Source organism: Drosophila biarmipes, unplaced genomic scaffold (genome assembly GCF_025231255.1).
Source record: "Drosophila biarmipes strain raj3 unplaced genomic scaffold, RU_DBia_V1.1 ptg000019l, whole genome shotgun sequence".
NCBI classification, from domain to species: domain Eukaryota; kingdom Metazoa; phylum Arthropoda; class Insecta; order Diptera; family Drosophilidae; genus Drosophila; species Drosophila biarmipes.
In genome coordinates this window covers 3,153,410-3,177,656 of record NW_026114537.1, presented here as the reverse complement: position 1 = coordinate 3,177,656, position 24,247 = coordinate 3,153,410, and the positions used below count along the sequence as shown (strand labels likewise).

Below are 24,247 nucleotides of genomic sequence, written 5' to 3'. Positions count from 1 at the left end.
CAGTTAATAGGCTTTTATTATTGTTTTCAATATGGGTTGGAAAACTTTCTGGGTGAATGGGTAAAGAATCTGATCAAGAATATATATACCTTATGGGGTCGGAGACGTCTCCCACTGCGTTGCAAACTTCTGACTGAAATCATTATAACCTCTGCAAGGGTATACAAGTTATATTTTTGGTGTTATTTAAGAAATAACCTCCTACTCTTGGAAATAACATTTTTTAAGAAGTTCTGAATTAGAATTAAATTTGATCAAAATCCGGATACTATATCATATAGCTGTCATAGGAACGATTAGAAAATTGGTGGGAAAATAATATGAAACAAATTATAGCGTCGTTATTTTTCTGACATATTATTTTATAATATGGGAATATCATTTTTTTATTTTTAAAAATTTCGAATAAAATTTGATAAAAATTATTCTTACATATAGCTGTCAAAAAAACGGTAAGGGACATAATACATTTTTTTTTTATCACTGAATCCTTTAAAATGTAATATGGTGTTACTAACTTTGACTTTTTCTTATAGCTGCAAGGGTATACGAACTTCGAACTTGCTGAAGTTAACATATATATATGTGCACCCAGAACTTCGAGATCTCACTGCCAGGAGATGAATAAAGTTTTTATACTCCTGGCGATGACACTATATTTATATTCATATTAAAGTAGATGAACATATAAATAAACTTTATAAATAAATATCTGTCAGAGGTAGGGGTCCCTTCGCAGCATGGCGAGTTGATTTATCCGTCTCGATTTTGCTTTCATTTGGGTTCTCGCGATTGTCGCAATTGCTTGTGTTTCCCATTCGAAGGCTTTCGAAAGAATGAATCCTGAACACTGTTGTACTCTGGACACTTCTATCGTGTCCTTGTCAGTCTGTTGCACCAACACTTGAGCTACACTCGGCTAAGGTTAGTTTCCAACTAGCCACGCTCTTTAAACCCTTAAACGGTCTTAGAATGTGACTCTTCTCTCTCTCAACTCTTTATTTCTATTGACAGGGCTCTGTTACATTGATTTTATTTTATATTAAATATTAATATTATTAATTTTCTCGACACAGCTATCCTGACTATCACACGTCCTCGTGTGCATGGCTTGGCATCACATCTGGCTAATCTAAAAAAAATTGGGAAGTTAGTCATTTGCTTAAATCATGACCTTTTTTAACTCCTAATTCACATATTGTGTCTTCAAATGACAGTTTGGCTACACAGTACAGGCTTTTGCCGCCACTTGCGACGATATGCACCTTTAGTGCCACAATCTTTCACTAAATCAAACTTAACGCATGTGTGTGGTGTCCTGTGCACCCCTCTTAGGTGACAGATCTCAACTCATCTACTGCGTCTATTTCAACGCCATCACTCTCTTCGACATACTAAGATGCAATTCGTTTATCTGGTAAGTTTCGCAGACTCTTTGCGGATACTTGTATGTTCTTTTACTAGTTAATGATTTCAACGGGTAACGATTACCTTTGAGCAATTCTATTACCACAAACGGTCCCTTGAACTTGGGATCCGATTTCGTTTGATGCCGTTCTTCACTTCTTAGCAAGAACATTATTATCACTTTTATCATAATATTACTTTTATCATATTTTGCATTTTTAACATATTCTCTAGCCCTAACTTTGTGAGAGTCAGTATATTTTTGCCTAAGTATTAGCTAAGATATTTTAGCTAAGTCATTCGCCCTAAAATGCAACCTTGCTATTAGCAAGGATACGATTCTTACACAAAATACCCGAACATACCACATTTAGGGATTTTATGCATACGTCCACTCTAGGCGCCATCATTTCCTCCTCTTGGACTCAAGCTTCTATCGAGATCGGTTCGTTTGCTCCTGGAAAAAAAATTGTTTCATCCGATTGCATCCATATTCCCGCGTGTAGTCTGTGCATATTCTATCCAAAATCAGTCACAATCTTGGTGGTAAGATAATTTTCCCGAAGTATTGTCATTATCTTATTGGAATTCCCCAGAAAACCGAAAACCACCCAACCGATTTCCAAGAATTGCGACAGTTTTGCGAACCCTCCCTCTGCGCACAGCAAGGAGCAGGTGCCGCTTTCAGCGGATTCATTTTGTATCAGTGCCACGTCTGGATCAGCGCGACGCACAGAACCCGCGCCATCGCGACGCCCAGAACCCGCGCCATCACGACGCCATAACCCGCATCAGCAGAGTGCCAACCCGCAAGCGGCACTGCAATCCGCGTCAACGGTACGCCGATCGGCCTAATGTATTCCCACTTCAGCGCCAAGTCTGCCCGTAAGCCGTGAGGTGAATCATATTTCCTTGCCACGCTGGGATCTATTTCGTAATTTGCAACAAGATCGCCGGTGCATACCCGCGTGAGGTTTCGCCTCAACTAAAAATTTCGTAAGTACGGCATAGCCGTTAAACCATTTAAATTCACTCATATATTCATACTTGTCTAAGCCCACCCAATTTTCTTATATATATATATTTTACCTATCTACAATCAATTAATTTTTGTTACATGTATTTCGGAGTGTTAAATAAGAATCGTTTGCCTTTGAATATATAATCGTAACCAGCCCAAGTGCCTTTGTATTGGATGAAGAGTATTAATTAATCGACTATGTAATGTAATCGTAATTTCGTAACGTAATTCGAATATCCTTTATCATTTTCTTTTTTTTTATCGTACATTCAAAAACAATCGTATAGTGAGTTGTTGAACGTAAATAACGTTTAGTTTTAAGACCTAGTGTTAGGATTATTAGTATTAAGAACCATGAACCAATTTATCGTTTTTGCTGAATTAAATATGAGGTTTAATATGAATTAAGTTGTCATCTTTTGAGGGCACCTTTTGAGAATGTAGCGCAGCGGTTGTTTAAGGGTGGAGTATGATGTGACTTCACAGGTAGTGTGGGTATAGAAGGAGGCCATTACCATCTGGGCCTCCATCTTCGAAAGGTACACTTTCTCGTCCGAATCTTAACTGTTGGGATGAAATTCTTATCGTTATCTTCTCTCTGTCTACTACTTTTAGTTCTGTGACACTATTTGTCTATCTTAGCACAATCCCACACCCATCTCCCAGAGCAAACCGGTCAAAACGTAGACAGAGGTGTTAGGGTGGACTACGCTCATCGAGTGTGTTCGTTACAGAATTAAATGGCGCCCAACAATGGGGCAAGTCCAAATTGGAAAATAGTCCAATCCATGAATTTTTGTAGTATTAGTTTCAGTCGGTATATCATTTTTGCATTGGATTTATGGTATTCTGGATAGTTTCGGAGGCATACCACCAGAAATGTTATGCTTTGTTACATGTTTCCTATCAGATCGGTCATACTCGAACATTATAGTTCAAAACATTTCACTTTGTTTATGTGATACTTAGGAATTATAGTTCTGATTTAAAGTCGGCTCTATACCAGGTTTTCAGTTTTCAAAAAATACCTCCTTTCCAAAATAAAATGGAGATTTGCTCTAGCTGGATAGATTTGGCTAGTTCCTCTTTTATTTGGTTTGGCTACAAAACACAATTTTATTATAATTAATACCGCCAACAACATTATAGTTCATAATTCGTACCTATCGAACAAAACACAACCTGCTGCTGCATTTCTTCTCAGGTTAAGCCCCTCCTTATTTATGATATAATCGCATTCCGTATTTCTCAAAGATTTTTCTCCCTGGTCATTGTTGAATGACTATAGTATTTTTCTATCGCATACCGTAGATCTAACTTTTCGCTTTGTATATTCACGGGTAATATTCACTAGTATTCAGTCCCTATTTCGAATCCCATTGAATCTTCTCAGAGTTTAGTTAGTGTATAGGTTAGTTTTAAATCGCGTAAGGATGTCGGTTAGGCACACCAACAAGAACCTAGTCTCTCTAGGGGAAGAAAATACAGTGACGTGCACCCTCTGCAGTGGAGTAGTTTTCGATTCGGATTTAATTGAAACTCCGTGTAAGCATTGCTTTCACAAGGATTGTCTACAACAGTGGTTGCAAGACAACGACACTTGTCCAACTTGTTCTCAATCATGTTCTCAGTCGTCTGGATCTATTCTAAATTCCGCTCCGGAAAATCGTATGATGACCAGATCTATGTCTCGCAACGCGGATAACCAGAACAATGCAATCATCACACAGATTCGTAACCCCATTCTCCAGCAAGAGAATAGACAAACCAATAGTTCGATTACAGCCGAAGACATGGTTCAGCAAAGTATTGCAAATAAAATACAGGAATCGGAAGTAACTATAATGAACCAAATGACTCAGATGTTTAGCCAATTGAATAGGTCCACATTTGTTGATCACAACACAGCTCAACAGTGAACTTCCAAAACAGTCAGGTTCAAAACAGTCCGCGAGTGAGGAACTCTCCTCGAAGCGATCTTTCCGATCTTTCTTTAGATCGTCCTGACAGAATTTCAAACGTCATTTCAAATTGGCGAATCAAGTTCAGTGGCTCAGCTAACGACATCGTAGTTGAGGATTTCATATACCAAGTTAACTGTCTGACCACTCAAAGCCTGAATGGAAATTTCGAGTTGCTGTCGCAGTTTGCTAACTTGCTCTTTGCAGGGCCAGCCTTATCTTTTTACTGGCGTGTCCATAAGGCCGAGGATGTTATGAGCTGGAATGTTTTGTGTAGGCATTTAAAGGAAAGATACTCGGATTAGAGATCAGATCGCGAGATTACTTTTGATGAGTTCCTCGACGCAATGCTTATCATAGCCAATTCCCTTCGAGAGCCTATGCCTGATAGCGAGTTAACTAGCGAAGTGCGTCACAATCTTAAGCCAGACCTAAAACTTGAATTATTGCATGCTGACACCCCTACTTTAGAAAGTTTGTGTAAGTCGTGTCATCGCCACGAATAACTCTATCGTAGCATACGTTTCAAGGCAGTTTAACGACCCAGTTCCAGCAAACGCTTTGTCAACTCTATTCTTCACGAATACGATTCTGAAGATCAGTCAGAAGAAGAAGCGGTGGTCGATGGGGGAGTCTGCGCAATCAGGGCGGCAGAAAAATTCGTATGCCGGAGCTGTGACGGAAAAGGTCATAGGTACCACGATTGTCTTAAGCCTCGCCGTATTTTCTGTTACGGCTGTGGCACACCCGATGTCTATAAGCCCAGTTGCGAAAAATGTAATCCGGTATCGGAAAACTCAAAGCAGGACATTTGCAAACTACAGAAAACTGATGTCCGCCGTTAGCCACGGATAAGTTAAGTACTCCGGATGCTACGGCAACGGATAATTTACCCAATGTGCCGAATACAAAACCAGACTTACCAACCAAACACACCTTCAAGCCTTATCATTTGCGATTACAAGAATATCTTAAGCGAAGGCTTAAACTTTTTTATGTAAATTCCATAGTCGCTTACAAACGTCGATCCGCCGTGCGTATTCACAAATTCTGGATGCGCAAAAGAGCTTTTAATCGTTGTATTGTTTCATCTATCATCTACAAAAAGGATGACATTCGACCTTTAACAATCGTAGAGATGTTTGGCCTCGAATATTCAGCTCTACTAGACAGCGGTGCTAATAGAAGTGTTATTGGCGGACAACTGGCTAAACAAATAATATCCGACAAACCGTATAACAAATTCAAAAGTATAGTTCGTACCGCTGACGGCCAAATACAATCCGTGGCTGGCAGAATCTCTATTCGTGTTCCTAATAGTACCTTCAATACAGCAGAGCGTGATATGCGGTATGGATTTCTGGGAAACTTTTGGCACTTCCATCCAACATTCCTTTTCGTTGTGTGTTGAAATCGATCGCATGATTTAAATGGACGTCATAGAAGAGGCTCCATCATCGCCTTGGTCTTCACCGGTTACCTTGCACGTAAAACCTGGCAAGGTTCGCTTTTGTCTCGACGCGCGGAAACTTAATGCAGTTACCGTTAAGGATGCTTATCCGATTCCTATAATGGATGGTCTGCTTAGTCGTCTCCCGCCAGTCTATTGCATTTCCAAAATAGATCCCAAAGATGCATTTTGGCAAATCTGCCTGGATCAAGAATCCCGCGCCAAGACAGCATTTACGGTACCGAACCGCCCACTGTACCAGTTCAAAAGGATGCCATTTGGTTTAACCAATGGTCCACAAACCATGTGCCGTTTGATGGACTTTGTAATTCCGTATCAGTTGAAGTCGCTCGTGCTAGTCTACCTTGATGACCTTTTGGTGTTGTCCAACAGTTTCGAAGATCATCTTTTACATCTACCTGAGGTAGCCACACAACTGAGAAAAGCAGCAATAAACGTCCAGAAGAGTCAGTTCTGTTTGAAAAAGGTCGATTACTTGGGTTATCTGGTAGGCGAAGGAACACTCAAAGTGAATCCCAACAAGATCAGCGCTGTCAGTGAATTCCGGGTTCCCAAAACTCAGAAACAGCTGAGAAGATTTTTTGGTATGACTGGTTGGTACCAGCGCTTCATATCTAACTACTCTTCAGCCATATTCCATCTAACAGAGTTACTACGGGGAAAATCCTTTGAATGGAATGAACTTGCACAAGTAGCCTTCGAGAACATCAAAGCCAAGTTATGTTCCGTCCCATGCCTTGTTCACCCCAACTAAGAGAAACCGTTCATTCTACAGTGCGATGCGTCACTACACGGTGTTGGTGCAGTTCTAGCCCAATGTGACGAGTCTGGTTGTGAACGACCAATAGCGTTCATGTCCAAAAAGCTTAACAAAAACCAACGTAACTATACAGTTACAGAACTCGAGTGTATGGCTGTAGTTTTGGCAATAAAAAAGTTCAGGATGTATATAAATGGACATTCCTTCAAAGTAGTCACTGACCACTCCAGTCTCCGTTGGCTTATGAAGCAATCGGATCTAAGCGGTAGGCTGGCCAGATGGGCTATCAAGCTGCAGGGTTACTGCTTTGAAATCGAGCATCGTAAAGGAAGTGAAAATGTCGTAGCGGATGCCCTATCCCGTTCCTTCGAGGATGCTGATGAGGTAGCTGCGATAACTCTTGAAGTTCACCCTGAAATTGATCTCGCATCAGATGCCTTTCAATCGGAAGAATATTCGACACTCCGGAATAAATTTTCATCCTCAGACCTACCAGACTTTCAAGTAGTCGATGATTTCATTTATCACCGTACAGCATTTCCCAATTCAGTTGACACTTCACCAGACGATTGTTGGAAACTGTTCGTACCCGAGCCATTGCGTCAAAGTGTCATCAGCGCCGCCCATGATCAACCATCATCAGCACATTGTGGAATGGCTAAATGTCTGGAGCGTATCCGACGTCGCTTCTACTGGCCAAACATGGTAATCAACGTGAGGGACTACATCCGAAACTGCGAAACGTGTCAGACCACAAAGTATCCCACACGCTCTCTGAAACCACCCATGGGCACTCAAGTACCGAAAGGATATTCCAACGACTGTACATGGATTTCATTGGCCCATTCCCGCGTTCCAAATCTGGCAACATAGGCATATTGATTATCCTTGATCACTTCTCGAAATTCACTTTTCTAAAGCCAGTGAAAAAGTTCACAACGAAAGTGATAATCAATATACTGGGCGATGAAATTTTCCCTTGTTTTGGAGTGCCTGAAACAGTCGTGAGTGACAACGGCACTCAGTTTAAAAGCCGTGACTTCTCCGACTTCCTTTCGAAATATGGCGTTCGACTCATGTTCACAGGTGCATATGCTCCGCAGTCCAACGCAGCGGAGAGAGTCAACCGCTCAATCAACGCGGATTTAAGAGCTTACATCCGATCGGACCAGCGCGAATGGGATATCTTTCTCAGCCGCATCAATTGCTCACTTCGTAACTTCATCTATCAGTCCATCGGTATATCACCGTACCAGGTTGTATTTGGCCAACACATGATCTCACACGGCCGAACCTATAAGTTGTTGCGTAAGTTAGGCATACTCGCCGAGGGTGATATCAACCTTTCAAGGACTGATGAGTGTCAGAAAATTCGAGCGAGCATCCACAAACATCTAACCAAAGCTTATGAGACGAACCAGCGTACCTATAACCTTCGCACAAGACCCCGATCTTTTGAGGTAGGTCAAGAAGTGATAAAACGTAACTTTGCATTGAGCAACGCTGCCAACAATTCCAACGCAAAGCTAGCCCCAGTCGGAACAAAAGCTCGAATTAAGGAGAAACTCGGCCAGTCAATATATGTCCTGGAAGACATGCATGGAAAGGAGCTTGGTAAATTCCATGTCATAAGTCCATCCCTAAAATGCAACTTTGATATTAGCAAGGATCCGATTCTTACACAAAATACCCGAAAATACCACATTTAGGGGTTTTATGCATACGTCCACTCTAGGCGCCATCATTTCCTCCTCTTTGACTCAAGCTTCTATCGAGATCGGTTCGTTTGCTCCTGGAAAAAAAATTGTTTCATCCGATTGCATCCATATTCCCGCGTGTGGTAATCTTGCTAGTCTGTGCATATTCTATCCAAAATCAGTCACAATCTTGGTGGTAAGATAATTTCCCCGAAGTATTGTCATTATCTGATTGGAATTCCCCAGAAAACAGAAAACCACCCAACCGATTTCCAAGAATTGCGACAGTTTTGCGAACCCTCCCTCTGCGCACAGCAAGGAGCAGGTGCCGCTTTCAACGGATTCATATTGTATCAGTGCCACGTCTGGATCAGCGCGACGCACAGAACCCGCGCCATCGCGACGCCCAGAACCCGCGCCATCACGACGCCATAACCCGCATCAGCAGAGTGCCAACCCGCAAGCGGCACTGCAATCCGCGTCAACGGTACGCCGATCGGCCTAATGGATTCCCACTTCAGCGTCAAGTCTGCCCGTAAGCCGTGAGGTGAATCATATTTCCTTGCCACGCTGGGATCTATTTCGTAATTTGCAACAAGATCGCCGGTGCATACCCGCGTGAGGTTTCGCCTCAACTAAAAATTTCGTAAGTACGGCATAGCCGTTAAACCATTTAAATTCACTCATATATTCATACTTGTCTAAGCCCACCCAATTTTCTTATATATATATATATTTTACCTATCTACAATCAATTAATTTTTGTTACATGTATTTCGGAGTGTTAAATAAGAATCGTTTGCCTTTGAATATATAATCTAACCAGCCCAAGTGCCTTTGTATTGGATGAAGAGTATTAATTAATCGACTATGTAATGTAATCGTAATTTCGTAACGTAATTCGAATATCCTTTATCATTTTCTTTTTTTTATCGTACATTCAAAAACAATCGTATAGTGAGTTGTTGAACGTAAATAACGTTTAGTCTTAAGACCTAGTGTTAGGATTATTAGTATTAAGAACCGTGAACCAATTTATCGTTTTTGCTGAATTAAATATGAGGTTTAATATGAATTAAGTTGTCATCTTTTGAGGGCACCTTTTGAGAATGTAGCGCAGCGGTTGTTTAAGGGTGGAGTATGATGTGACTTCACAGGTAGTGTGGGTATAGAAGGAGGCCATTACCATCTGGGCCTCCATCTTCGAAAGGTACACTTTCTCGTCCGAATCTTAACTGTTGGGATGAAATTCTTATCGTTATCTTCTCTCTGTCTACTACTTTTAGTTCTGTGACACTATTTGTCTATCTTAGCACAATCCCACACCCATCTCCCAGAGCAAACCGGTCAAAACGTAGACAGAGGTGTTAGGGTGGACTACGCTACGCTACTAGATCGTCCTGACAGAATTTCAAACGTCATTTCAAATTGGCGAATCAAGTTCAGTGGCTCAGCTAACGACATCGCAGTTGAGGATTTCATATACCAAGTTAACTGTCTGACCACTCAAAGCCTGAATGGAAATTTCGAGTTGCTGTCGCAGTTTGCTAACTTGCTCTTTGCAGGGCCAGCCTTATCTTTTTACTGGCGTGTCCATAAGGCCGAGGATGTTATGAGCTGGAATGTTTTGTGTAGGCATTTAAAGGAAAGATACTCGGATCAGAGATCAGATCGCGAGATTAAAAGCGTTATGCGTCGTAGTAAGCAGGGTTCAAATGAAACTTTTGATGAGTTTCTCGACGCAATGCTTATCATAGCCAATTCCCTTCGAGAGCCTATGCCTGATAGCGAGTTAACTAGCGAAGTGCGTCACAATCTTAAGCCAGACCTAAAACTTGAATTATTGCATGCTGAATACTTTACCCCTACTTTAGAAAGTAATCCGGTATCGGAAAACTCAAAGCAGGACATTAGCAAACTACAGAAAACGGATGTCCGCCGCTAGCCACGGATAAGTTAAGTACTCCGGATGCTACGGCAACGGATAAATTACCCAATGTGCCAAATACAAAACCAGACTTACCAACCAAACGTTGGTAATTTGGTCATTTGCGATTACAAGAATATCTTAAGCGAAGGCTTAAACTTTTTTATGTAAATTCCATAGTCGCTTACAAACGTCGATCCGCCGTGCGTATTCACAAATTCTGGATGCGCAAAAGAGCTTTTAATCGTTGTATAGTTTCATCTATCATTTACAAAAAGGATGACATTCGACCTTTCACAATCGTAGAGATGTTTGGCCTCGAATATTCAGCTCTACTAGACAGCGGTGCTAATAGAAGTGTTATTGGCGGACAACTGGCCAAACAAATAATATCCGACAAACCGTATAACAAATTCAAAAGTATAGTTCGTACCGCTGACGGCCAAATACAATCCGTGGCTGGCAGAATCTCTATTCGTGTTCCTAATAGTACCTTCAATACAGCAGAGCGTGATATGCGGTATGGATTTCTGGGAAACTTTTGGCACTTCCATCCAACATTCCTTTTCGTTGTGTGTTGAAATCGATCGCATGATTTAAATGGACGTCATAGAAGAGGCTCCATCATCGCCTTGGTCTTCACCGGTTACCTTGCACGTAAAACCTGGCAAGGTTCGCTTTTGTCTCGACGCGCGGAAACTTAATGCAGTTACCGTTAAGGATGCTTATCCGATTCCTATAATGGATGGTCTGCTTAGTCGTCTCCCGCCAGTCTATTGCATTTCCAAAATAGATCCCAAAGATGCATTTTGGCAAATCTGCCTGGATCAAGAATCCCGCGCGAAGACAGCATTTACGGTACCGAACCGCCCACTGTACCAGTTCAAAAGGATGCCATTTGGTTTAACCAATGGTCCACAAACCATGTGCCGTTTGATGGACTTTGTAATTCCGTATCAGTTGAAGTCGCACGTGCTAGTCTACCTTGATGACCTTTTGGTGTTGTCCAACAGTTTCGAAGATCATCTTTTACATCTACCTGAGGTAGCCACACAACTGAGAAAAGCAGCAATAAACGTCCAGAAGAGTCAGTTCTGTTTGAAAAAGGTCGATTACTTGGGTTATCTGGTAGGCGAAGGAACACTCATAGTGAATCCCAACAAGATCAGCGCTGTCAGTGAATTCCGGGTTCCCAAAACTCAGAAACAGCTGAGAAGATTTTTTGGTATGACTGGTTGGTACCAGCGCTTCATATCTAACTACTCTTCAGCCATATTCCATCTAACAGGGGAAAATCCTTTGAATGGAATGAACTTGCACAAGTAGCCTTCGAGAACATCAAAGCCAAGTTATGTTCCGTCCCATGCCTTGTTCACCCCAACTAAGAGAAACCGTTCATTCTAAGTGCGATGCGTCACTACACGGTGTTGGTGCAGTTCTAGCCCAATGTGACGAGTCTGGTTGTGAACGACCAATAGCGTTCATGTCCAAAAAGCTTAACAAAAACCAACGTAACTATACAGTTACAGAACTCGAGTGTATGGCTGTAGTTTTGGCAATAAAAAAGTTCAGGATGTATATAGATGGACATTCCTTCAAAGTAGTCACTGACCACTCCAGTCTCCGTTGGCTTATGAAGCAATCGGATGTAAGCGGTAGGATGGCCAGATGGGCTATCAAGCTGCAGGGTTACTGCTTTGAAATCGAGCATCGTAAAGGAAGTGAAAATGTCGTAGCGGATGCCCTATCCCGTTCCTTCGAGGATGCTGATGAGGTAGCTGCGATAACTCTTGAAGTTCACCCTGAAATTGATCTCGCATCAGATGCCTTTCAATCGGAAGAATATTCGACACTCCGGAATAAATTTTCATCCTCAGACCTACCAGACTTTCAAGTAGTCGATGATTTCATTTATCACCGTACAGCATTTCCCAATTCAGTTGACACTTCACCAGACGATTGTTGGAAACTGTTCGTACCCGAGCCATTGCGTCAAAGTGTCATCAGCGCCGCCCATGATCAACCATCATCAGCACATTGTGGAATGGCTAAATGTCTGGAGCGTATCCGACGTCGCTTCTACTGGCCAAACATGGTAATCAACGTGAGGGACTACATCCGAAACTGCGAAACGTGTCAGACCACAAAGTATCCCACACGCTCTCTGAAACCACCCATGGGCACTCAAGTACCGAAAGGATATTCCAACGACTGTACATGGATTTCATTGGCCCATTCCCGCGTTCCAAATCTGGCAACATAGGCATATTGATTATCCTTGATCACTTCTCGAAATTCACTTTTCTAAAGCCAGTGAAAAAGTTCACAACGAAAGTGATAATCAATATACTGGGCGATGAAATTTTCCCTTGTTTTGGAGTGCCTGAAACAGTCGTGAGTGACAACGGCACTCAGTTTAAAAGCCGTGACTTCTCCGACTTCCTTTCGAAATATGGCGTTCGACTCATGTTCACAGGTGCATATGCTCCGCAGTCCAACGCAGCGGAGAGAGTCAACCGCTCAATCAACGCGGATTTAAGAGCTTACATCCGATCGGACCAGCGCGAATGGGATATATTTCTCAGCCGCATCAATTGCTCACTTCGTAACTTCATCTATCAGTCCATCGGTATATCACCGTACCAGGTTGTATTTGGCCAACACATGATCTCACACGGCCGAACCTATAAGTTGTTGCGTAAGTTAGGCATACTCGCCGAGGGTGATATCAACCTTTCAAGGACTGATGAGTGTCAGAAAATTCGAGCGAGCATCCACAAACATCTAACCAAAGCTTATGAGACGAACCAGCGTACCTATAACCTTCGCACAAGACCCCGATCTTTTGAGGTAGGTCAAGAAGTGATAAAACGTAACTTTGCATTGAGCAACGCTGCCAACAATTCCAACGCAAAGCTAGCCCCAGTCGGAACAAAAGCTCGAATTAAGGAGAAACTCGGCCAGTCAATATATGTCCTGGAAGACATGCATGGAAAGGAGCTTGGTAAATTCCATGTCATAAGTCCATCCCTAAAATGCAACTTTGATATTAGCAAGGATCCGATTCTTACACAAAATACCCGAAAATACCACATTTAGGGGTTTTATGCATACGTCCACTCTAGGCGCCATCATTTCCTCCTCTTTGACTCAAGCTTCTATCGAGATCGGTTCGTTTGCTCCTGGAAAAAAAATTGTTTCATCCGATTGCATCCATATTCCCGCGTGTAGTCTGTGCATATTCTATCCAAAATCAGTCACAATCTTGGTGGTAAGATAATTTCCCCGAAGTATTGTCATTATCTGATTGGAATTCCCCAGAAAACAGAAAACCACCCAACCGATTTCCAAGAATTGCGACAGTTTTGCGAACCCTCCCTCTGCGCACAGCAAGGAGCAGGTGCCGCTTTCAACGGACAGCACAGAACCCGCGCCATCGCGACGCCCAGAACCCGCGCCATCACGACGCCATAACCCGCATCAGCAGAGTGCCAACCCGCAAGCGGCACTGCAATCCGCGTCAACGGTACGCCGATCGGCCTAATGGATTCCCACTTCAGCGTCAAGTCTGCCCGTAAGCCGTGAGGTGAATCATATTTTTACCTATCTACAATCAATTAATTTTTGTTACATGTATTTCGGAGTGTTAAATAAGAATCGTTTGCCTTTGAATATATAATCGTAACCAGCCCAAGTGCCTTTGTATTGGATGAAGAGTATTAATTAATCGACTATGTAATGTAATCGTAATTTCGTAACGTAATTCGAATATCCTTTATCATTTTCTTTTTTTTATCGTACATTCAAAAACAATCGTATAGTGAGTTGTTGAACGTAAATAACGTTTAGTCTTAAGACCTAGTGTTAGGATTATTAGTATTAAGAACCGTGAACCAATTTATCGTTTTTGCTGAATTAAATATGAGGTTTAATATGAATTAAGTTGTCATCTTTTGAGGGCACCTTTTGAGAATGTAGCACAGCGGTTGTTTAAGGGTGGAGTATGATGTGACTTCACAGGTAGTGTGGGTATAGAAGGAGGCCATTACCATCTGGGCCTCCATCTTCGAAAGGTACACTTTTTCGTCCGAACCTTAACCGTTGGGATGAAATTCTTATCGTTATCTTCTCTCTGTCTACTACTTTTAGTTCTGTGACACTATTTGTCTATCTTAGCACAATCCCACACCCATCTCCCAGAGCAAACCGGTCAAAACGTAGACAGAGGTGTTAGGGTGGACTACGCTACGCTACTAGATCGTCCTGACAGAATTTCAAACGTCATTTCAAATAGGCGAATCAAGTTCAGTGGCTCAGCTAACGACATCGCAGTTGAGGATTTCATATACCAAGTTAACTGTCTGACCACTCAAAGCCTGAACGGAAATTTCGAGTTGCTGTCGCAGTTTGCTAACTTGCTCTTTGCAGGGCCAGCCTTATCTTTTTACTGGCGTGTCCATAAGGCCGAGGATGTTATGAGCTGGAATGTTTTGTGTAGGCATTTAAAGGAAAGATACTCGGATCAGAGATCAGATCGCGAGATTAAAAGCGTTATGCGTCGTCGTAAGCAGGGTTCAAATGAAACTTTTGATGAGTTCCTCGACGCAATGCTTATCATAGCCAATTCCCTTCGAGAGCCTATGCCTGATAGCGAGTTAACTAGCGAAGTGCGTCACAATCTTAAGCCAGACCTAAAACTTGAATTATTGCATATTAACACCTTTACTTTAGAAAGTTTGCGTAAGTCGTGTCATCGCCACGATGAATTCTATCGTAGCACACGTTTCAAGGCATTTCAACGACCCAGTTCCAGCAAACGCTTTGTCAACACTATTCTTCACGAATACGATTCTGAAGATCAGTCAGAAGAAGAAGCGGTGGTCGATGGGGAAGTCTGCGCAATCAGGGCGGCAGAAAAATTCGTATGCCGGAGCTGTGACGGAAAAGGTCATAGGTACCACGATTGTCTTAAGCCTCGCCGTATTTTCTGTTACGGCTGTGGCACACCCGATGTCTATAAGACCAGTTGCGAAAAATGTAATCCGGTATCGGAAAACTCAAAGCAGGACATTCGCAAACTACAGAAAACGGATGTCCGCCGCTAGCCACGGATAAGTTAAGTACTCCGGATGCTACGGCAACGGATAAATTACCCAATGTGCCAAATACAAAACCAGACTTACCAACCAAACGTTGGTAATTTGGTCATTTGCGATTACAAGAATATCTTAAGCGAAGGCTTAAACTTTTTTATGTAAATTCCATAGTCGCTTACAAACGTCGATCCGCCGTGCGTATTCACAAATTCTGGATGCGCAAAAGAGCTTTTAATCGTTGTATTGTTTCATCTATCATCTAAAAAAAGGATGACATTCGACCTTTCACAATCGTAGAGATGTTTGGCCTCGAATATTCAGCTCTACTAGACAGCGGTGCTAATAGAAGTGTTATTGGCGGACAACTGGCCAAACAAATAATATCCGACAAACCGTATAACAAATTCAAAAGTATAGTTCGTACCGCTGACGGCCAAATACAATCCGTGGCTGGCAGAATCTCTATTCGTGTTCCTAATAGTACCTTCAATACAGCAGAGCGTGATATGCGGTATGGATTTCTGGGAAACTTTTGGCACTTCCATCCAACATTCCTTTTCGTTGTGTGTTGAAATCGATCGCATGATTTAAATGGACGTCATAGAAGAGGCTCCATCATCGCCTTGGTCTTCACCGGTTACCTTGCACGTAAAACCTGGCAAGGTTCGCTTTTTGTCTCGACGCGCGGAAACTTAATGCAGTTACCGTTAAGGATGCTTATCCGATTCCTATAATGGATGGTCTGCTTAGTCGTCTCCCGCCAGTCTATTGCATTTCCAAAATAGATCCCAAAGATGCATTTTGGCAAATCTGCCTGGATCAAGAATCCCGCGCGAAGACAGCATTTACGGTACCGAACCGCCCACTGTACCAGTTCAAAAGGATGCCATTTGGTTTAACCAATGGTCCACAAACCATGTGCCGTTTGATGGACTTTGTAATTCCGTATCAGTTGAAGTCGCACGTGCTAGTCTACCTTGATGACCTTTTGGTGTTGTCCAACAGTTTCGAAGATCATCTTTTACATCTACCTGAGGTAGCCACACAACTGAGAAAAGCAGCAATAAACGTCCAGAAGAGTCAGTTCTGTTTGAAAAAGGTCGATTACTTGGGTTATCTGGTAGGCGAAGGAACACTCATAGTGAATCCCAACAAGATCAGCGCTGTCAGTGAATTCCGGGTTCCCAAAACTCAGAAACAGCTGAGAAGATTTTTTGGTATGACTGGTTGGTACCAGCGCTTCATATCTAACTACTCTTCAGCCATATTCCATCTAACAGGGGAAAATCCTTTGAATGGAATGAACTTGCACAAGTAGCCTTCGAGAACATCAAAGCCAAGTTATGTTCCGTCCCATGCCTTGTTCACCCCAACTAAGAGAAACCGTTCATTCTACAGTGCGATGCGTCACTACACGGTGTTGGTGCAGTTCTAGCCCAATGTGACGAGTCTGGTTGTGAACGACCAATAGCGTTCATGTCCAAAAAGCTTAACAAAAACCAACGTAACTATACAGTTACAGAACTCGAGTGTATGGCTGTAGTTTTGGCAATAAAAAAGTTCAGGATGTATATAGATGGACATTCCTTCAAAGTAGTCACTGACCACTCCAGTCTCCGTTGGCTTATGAAGCAATCGGATGTAAGCGGTAGGATGGCCAGATGGGCTATCAAGCTGCAGGGTTACTGCTTTGAAATCGAGCATCGTAAAGGAAGTGAAAATGTCGTAGCGGATGCCCTATCCCGTTCCTTCGAGGATGCTGATGAGGTAGCTGCGATAACTCTTGAAGTTCACCCTGAAATTGATCTCGCATCAGATGCCTTTCAATCGGAAGAATATTCGACACTCCGGAATAAATTTTCATCCTCAGACCTACCAGACTTTCAAGTAGTCGATGATTTCATTTATCACCGTACAGCATTTCCCAATTCAGTTGACACTTCACCAGACGATTGTTGGAAACTGTTCGTACCCGAGCCATTGCGTCAAAGTGTCATCAGCGCCGCCCATGATCAACCATCATCAGCACATTGTGGAATGGCTAAATGTCTGGAGCGTATCCGACGTCGCTTCTACTGGCCAAACATGGTAATCAACGTGAGGGACTACATCCGAAACTGCGAAACGTGTCAGACCACAAAGTATCCCACACGCTCTCTGAAACCACCCATGGGCACTCAAGTACCGAAAGGATATTCCAACGACTGTACATGGATTTCATTGGCCCATTCCCGCGTTCCAAATCTGGCAACATAGGCATATTGATTATCCTTGATCACTTCTCGAAATTCACTTTTCTAAAGCCAGTGAAAAAGTTCACAACGAAAGTGATAATCAATATACTGGGCGATGAAATTTTCCCTTGTTTTGGAGTGCCTGAAACAGTCGTGAGTGACAACGGCACTCAGTTTAAAAGCCGTGACTTCTCCGACTTCCTTTCGAAATATGGCGTTCGACTCATGTTCACAGGTGCATATGCTCCGCAGTCCAACGCAGCGGAGAGAGTCAACCGCTCAATCAACGCGGATTTAAGAGCTTACATCCGATCGGACCAGCGCGAATGGGATATATTTCTCAGCCGCATCAATTGCTCACTTCGTAACTTCATCTATCAGTCCATCGGTATATCACCGTACCAGGTTGTATTTGGCCAACACATGATCTCACACGGCCGAACCTATAAGTTGTTGCGTAAGTTAGGCATACTCGCCGAGGGTGATATCAACCTTTCAAGGACTGATGAGTGTCAGAAAATTCGAGCGAGCATCCACAAACATCTAACCAAAGCTTATGAGACGAACCAGCGTACCTATAACCTTCGCACAAGACCCCGATCTTTTGAGGTAGGTCAAGAAGTGATAAAACGTAAATTTGCATTGAGCAACGCTGCCAACAATTCCAACGCAAAGCTAGCCCCAGTCGGAACAAAAGCTCGAATTAAGGAGAAACTCGGCCAGTCAATATATGTCCTGGAAGACATGCGTGGAAAGGAGCTTGGTAAATTCCATGTCATAAGTCCATCCCTAAAATGCAACTTTGATATTAGCAAGGATCCGATTCTTACACAAAATACCCGAAAATACCACATTTAGGGGTTTTATGCATACGTCCACTCTAGGCGCCATCATTTCCTCCTCTTTGACTCAAGCTTCTATCGAGATCGGTTCGTTTGCTCCTGGAAAAAAAATTGTTTCATCCGATTGCATCCATATTCCCGCGTGTAGTCTGTGCATATTCTATCCAAAATCAGTCACAATCTTGGTGGTAAGATAATTTCCCCGAAGTATTGTCATTATCTGATTGGAATTCCCCAGAAAACAGAAAACCACCCAACCGATTTCCAAGAATTGCGACAGTTTTGCGAACCCTCCCTCTGCGCACAGCAAGGAGCAGGTGCCGCTTTCAACGGACAGCACAGAACCCGCGCCATCGCGACGCCCAGAACCCGCGCCATCACGACGCCATAACCCGCATCAGCAGAGTGCCAACCCGCAAGCGGCACTGCAACCGCGTCAACGGTACGCCGATCGGCCTAATGGATTCCCACTTCAGCGTCAAGTCTGCCCGTAAGCCGTGAGGTGAATCATATTTTTACCCATCTACAATCAATTAATTTTTGTTACATGTATTTCGGAGTGTTAAATAAGAATCGTTTGCCTTTGAATATATAATCGTAACCAGCCCAAGTGCCTTTGTATTGGATGAAGAGTATTAATTAATCGACTATGTAATGTAATCGTAATTTCGTAACGTAATTCGAATATCCTTTATCATTTTCTTTTTTTTATCGTACATTCAAAAACAATCGTATAGTGAGTTGTTGAACGTAAATAACGTTTAGTCTTAAGACCTAGTGTTAGGATTATTAGTATTAAGAACCGTGAACCAATTTATCGTTTTTGCTGAATTAAATATGAGGTTTAATATGAATTAAGTTGTCATCTTTTGAGGGCACCTTTTGAGAATGTAGCACAGCGGTTGTTTAAGGGTGGAGTATGATGTGACTTCACAGGTAGTGTGGGTATAGAAGGAGGCCATTACCATCTGGGCCTCCATCTTCGAAAGGTACACTTTTTCGTCCGAACCTTAACCGTTGGGATGAAATTCTTATCGTTATCTTCTCTCTGTCTACTACTTTTAGTTCTGTGATACTATTTGTCTATCTTAGCACAATCCCACACCCATCTCCCAGAGCAAACCGGTCAAAACGTAGACAGAGGTGTTAGGGTGGACTACGCTACGCTACTAGATCGTCCTGACAGAATTTCAAACGTCATTTCAAATAGGCGAATCAAGTTCAGTGGCTCAGCTAACGACATCGCAGTTGAGGATTTCATATACCAAGTTAACTGTCTGACCACTCAAAGCCTGAACGGAAATTTCGAGTTGCTGTCGCAGTTTGCTAACTTGCTCTTTGCAGGGCCAGCCTTATCTTTTTACTGGCGTGTCCATAAGGCCGAGGATGTTATGAGCTGGAATGTTTTGTGTAGGCATTTAAAGGAAAGATACTCGGATCAGAGATCAGATCGCGAGATTAAAAGCGTTATGCGTCGTCGTAAGCAGGGTTCAAATGAAACTTTTGATGAGTTCCTCGACGCAATGCTTATCATAGCCAATTCCCTTCGAGAGCCTATGCCTGATAGCGAGTTAACTAGCGAAGTGCGTCACAATCTTAAGCCAGACCTAAAACTTGAATTATTGCATATTAACACCTTTACTTTAGAAAGTTTGCGTAAGTCGTGTCATCGCCACGATGAATTCTATCGTAGCACACGTTTCAAGGCATTTCAACGACCCAGTTCCAGCAAACGCTTTGTCAACACTATTCTTCACGAATACGATTCTGAAGATCAGTCAGAAGAAGAAGCGGTGGTCGATGGGGAAGTCTGCGCAATCAGGGCGGCAGAAAAATTCGTATGCCGGAGCTGTGACGGAAAAGGTCATAGGTACCACGATTGTCTTAAGCCTCGCCGTATTTTCTGTTACGGCTGTGGCACACCCGATGTCTATAAGACCAGTTGCGAAAAATGTAATCCGGTATCGGAAAACTCAAAGCAGGACATTCGCAAACTACAGAAAACGGATGTCCGCCGCTAGCCACGGATAAGTTAAGTACTCCGGATGCTACGGCAACGGATAAATTACCCAATGTGCCAAATACAAAACCAGACTTACCAACCAAACGTTGGTAATTTGGTCATTTGCGATTACAAGAATATCTTAAGCGAAGGCTTAAACTTTTTTATGTAAATTCCATAGTCGCTTACAAACGTCGATCCGCCGTGCGTATTCACAAATTCTGGATGCGCAAAAGAGCTTTTAATCGTTGTATTGTTTCATCTATCATCTAAAAAAAGGATGACATTCGACCTTTCACAATCGTAGAGATGTTTGGCCTCGAATATTCAGCTCTACTAGACAGCGGTGCTAATAGAAGTGTTATTGGCGGACAACTGGCCAAACAAATAATATCCGACAAACCGTATAACAAATTCAAAAGTATAGTTCGTACCGCTGACGGCCAAATACAATCCGTGGCTGGCAGAATCTCTATTCGTGTTCCTAATAGTACCTTCAATACAGCAGAGCGTGATATGCGGTATGGATTTCTGGGAAACTTTTGGCACTTCCATCCAACATTCCTTTTCGTTGTGTGTTGAAATCGATCGCATGATTTAAATGGACGTCATAGAAGAGGCTCCATCATCGCCTTGGTCTTCACCGGTTACCTTGCACGTAAAACCTGGCAAGGTTCGCTTTTTGTCTCGACGCGCGGAAACTTAATGCAGTTACCGTTAAGGATGCTTATCCGATTCCTATAATGGATGGTCTGCTTAGTCGTCTCCCGCCAGTCTATTGCATTTCCAAAATAGATCCCAAAGATGCATTTTGGCAAATCTGCCTGGATCAAGAATCCCGCGCGAAGACAGCATTTACGGTACCGAACCGCCCACTGTACCAGTTCAAAAGGATGCCATTTGGTTTAACCAATACTCCACAAACCATGTGCCGTTTGATGGACTTTGTAATTCCGTATCAGTTGAAGTCGCACGTGCTAGTCTACCTTGATGACCTTTTGGTGTTGTCCAACAGTTTCGAAGATCATCTTTTACATCTACCTGAGGTAGCCACACAACTGAGAAAAGCAGCAATAAACGTCCAGAAGAGTCAGTTCTGTTTGAAAAAGGTCGATTACTTGGGTTATCTGGTAGGCGAAGGAACACTCAAAGTGAATCCCAACAAGATCAGCGCTGTCAGTGAATTCCGGGTTCCCAAAACTCAGAAACAGCTGAGAAGATTTTTTGGTATGACTGGTTGGTACCAGCGCTTCATATCTAACTACTCTTCAGCCATATTCCATCTAACAGAGTTACTACGGGGAAAATCCTTTGAATGGAATGAACTTGCACAAGTAGCCTTCGAGAACATCAAAGCCAAGTTATGTTCCGTCCCATGCCTTGTTCACCCCAACTAAGAGAAACCGTTCATTCTACAGTGCGATGCGTCACTACACGGTGTTGGTGCAGTTCTAGCCCAATGTGACGAGTCTGGTTGTGAACGACCAATAGCGTTCATGTCCAAAAAGCTTAACAAAAACCAACGTAACTATACAGTTACAGAACTCGAGTGTATGGCTGTAGTTTTGGCAATAAAAAAGTTCAGGATGTATATAGATGGACATTCCTTCAAAGTAGTCACTGACCACTCCAGTCTCCGTTGGCTTATGAAGCAATCGGATCTAAGTGGTAGGCTGGCCAGATGGGCTATCAAGCTGCAGGGTTACTGCTTTGAAATCGAGCATCGTAAAGGAAGTGAAAATGTCGTAGCGGATGCCCTATCCCGTTCCTTCGAGGATGCTGATGAGGTAGCTGCGATAACTCTTGAAGTTCACCCTGAAATTGATCTCGCATCAGATGCCTTTCAATCGGAAGAATATTCGACACTCCGGAATAAATTTTCATCCTCAGACCTACCAGACTTTCAAGTAGTCGATGATTTCATTTATCACCGTACAGCATTTCCCAATTCAGTTGACACTTCACCAGACGATTGTTGGAAACTGTTCGTACCCGAGCCATTGCGTCAAAGTGTCATCAGCGCCGCCCATGATCAACCATCATCAGCACATTGTGGAATGGCTAAATGTCTGGAGCGTATCCGACGTCGCTTCTACTGGCCAAACATGGTAATCAACGTGAGGGACTACATCCGAAACTGCGAAACGTGTCAGACCACAAAGTATCCCACACGCTCTCTGAAACCACCCATGGGCACTCAAGTACCGAAAGGATATTCCAACGACTGTACATGGATTTCATTGGCCCATTCCCGCGTTCCAAATCTGGCAACATAGGCATATTGATTATCCTTGATCACTTCTCGAAATTCACTTTTCTAAAGCCAGTGAAAAAGTTCACAACGAAAGTGATAATCAATATACTGGGCGATGAAATTTTCCCTTGTTTTGGAGTGCCTGAAACAGTCGTGAGTGACAACGGCACTCAGTTTAAAAGCCGTGACTTCTCCGACTTCCTTTCGAAATATGGCGTTCGACTCATGTTCACAGGTGCATATGCTCCGCAGTCCAACGCAGCGGAGAGAGTCAACCGCTCAATCAACGCGGATTTAAGAGCTTACATCCGATCGGACCAGCGCGAATGGGATATATTTCTCAGCCGCATCAATTGCTCACTTCGTAACTTCATCTATCAGTCCATCGGTATATCACCGTACCAGGTTGTATTTGGCCAACACATGATCTCACACGGCCGAACCTATAAGTTGTTGCGTAAGTTAGGCATACTCGCCGAGGGTGATATCAACCTTTCAAGGACTGATGAGTGTCAGAAAATTCGAGCGAGCATCCACAAACATCTAACCAAAGCTTATGAGACGAACCAGCGTACCTATAACCTTCGCACAAGACCCCGATCTTTTGAGGTAGGTCAAGAAGTGATAAAACGTAAATTTGCATTGAGCAACGCTGCCAACAATTCCAACGCAAAGCTAGCCCCAGTCGGAACAAAAGCTCGAATTAAGGAGAAACTCGGCCAGTCAATATATGTCCTGGAAGACATGCGTGGAAAGGAGCTTGGTAAATTCCATGTCATAAGTCCATCCCTAAAATGCAACTTTGATATTAGCAAGGATCCGATTCTTACACAAAATACCCGAAAATACCACATTTAGGGGTTTTATGCATACGTCCACTCTAGGCGCCATCATTTCCTCCTCTTTGACTCAAGCTTCTATCGAGATCGGTTCGTTTGCTCCTGGAAAAAAAATTGTTTCATCCGATTGCATCCATATTCCCGCGTGTGGTAATCTTGCTAGTCTGTGCATATTCTATCCAAAATCAGTCACAATCTTGGTGGTAAGATAATTTCCCCGAAGTATTGTCATTATCTGATTGGAATTCCCCAGAAAACAGAAAACCACCCAACCGATTTCCAAGAATTGCGACAGTTTTGCGAACCCTCCCTCTGCGCACAGCAAGGAGAAGGTGCCGCTTTCAACGGATTCATATTGTATCAGTGCCACGTCTGGATCAGCGCGACGCACAGAACCCGCGCCATCGCGATGCCCAGAACCCGCGCCATCACGACGCCATAACCCGCATCAGCAGAGTGCCAACCCGCAAGCGGCACTGCAATCCGCGTCAACGGTACGCCGATCGGCCTTATGGATTCCCACTTCAGCGTCAAGTCTGCCCGTAAGCCGTGAGGTGGATCATATTTCCTTGCCACGCTGGGATCTATTTCGTAATTTGCAACAAGATCGCCAGTGCATACCCGCGTGAGGTTTCGCCTCATCTAAAAATTTCGTAAGTACGGCATAGCCGTGAAGTCATTTAAATTCACTCATATATTCATACTTGTCTAAGCCCACCCAATTTTCTTATATATA

General features: G+C 43.0%; 1 protein-coding gene across 28 annotated transcripts in view; it reads right to left on the bottom strand.

Annotated features, from left to right (window-relative positions):
* LOC108035858 (scavenger receptor class B member 1) overlaps positions 1-24,247 on the bottom strand; it is a 330,380-nt gene that overhangs the window by 5,221 nt on the left and 300,912 nt on the right. For 4 of the 28 annotated variants that reach the window (XR_007765605.1, XR_007765608.1, XR_007765609.1 and 1 more), the window contains one exon: positions 980-1,132. The exons of 7 other annotated variants lie outside the window; for them this stretch is intronic. The gene's annotated coding sequence lies outside the window, so the exon portion shown is untranslated. Of the gene's footprint in view, positions 1-979; positions 1,133-1,772; positions 1,865-8,320; positions 8,413-13,334; positions 13,427-18,423; positions 18,516-23,521; positions 23,614-24,247 lie in introns of those variants that run through there. 17 more of the 28 variants (XR_007765602.1, XR_007765594.1, XR_007765601.1 and 14 more) reach the window with 12 other exon arrangements.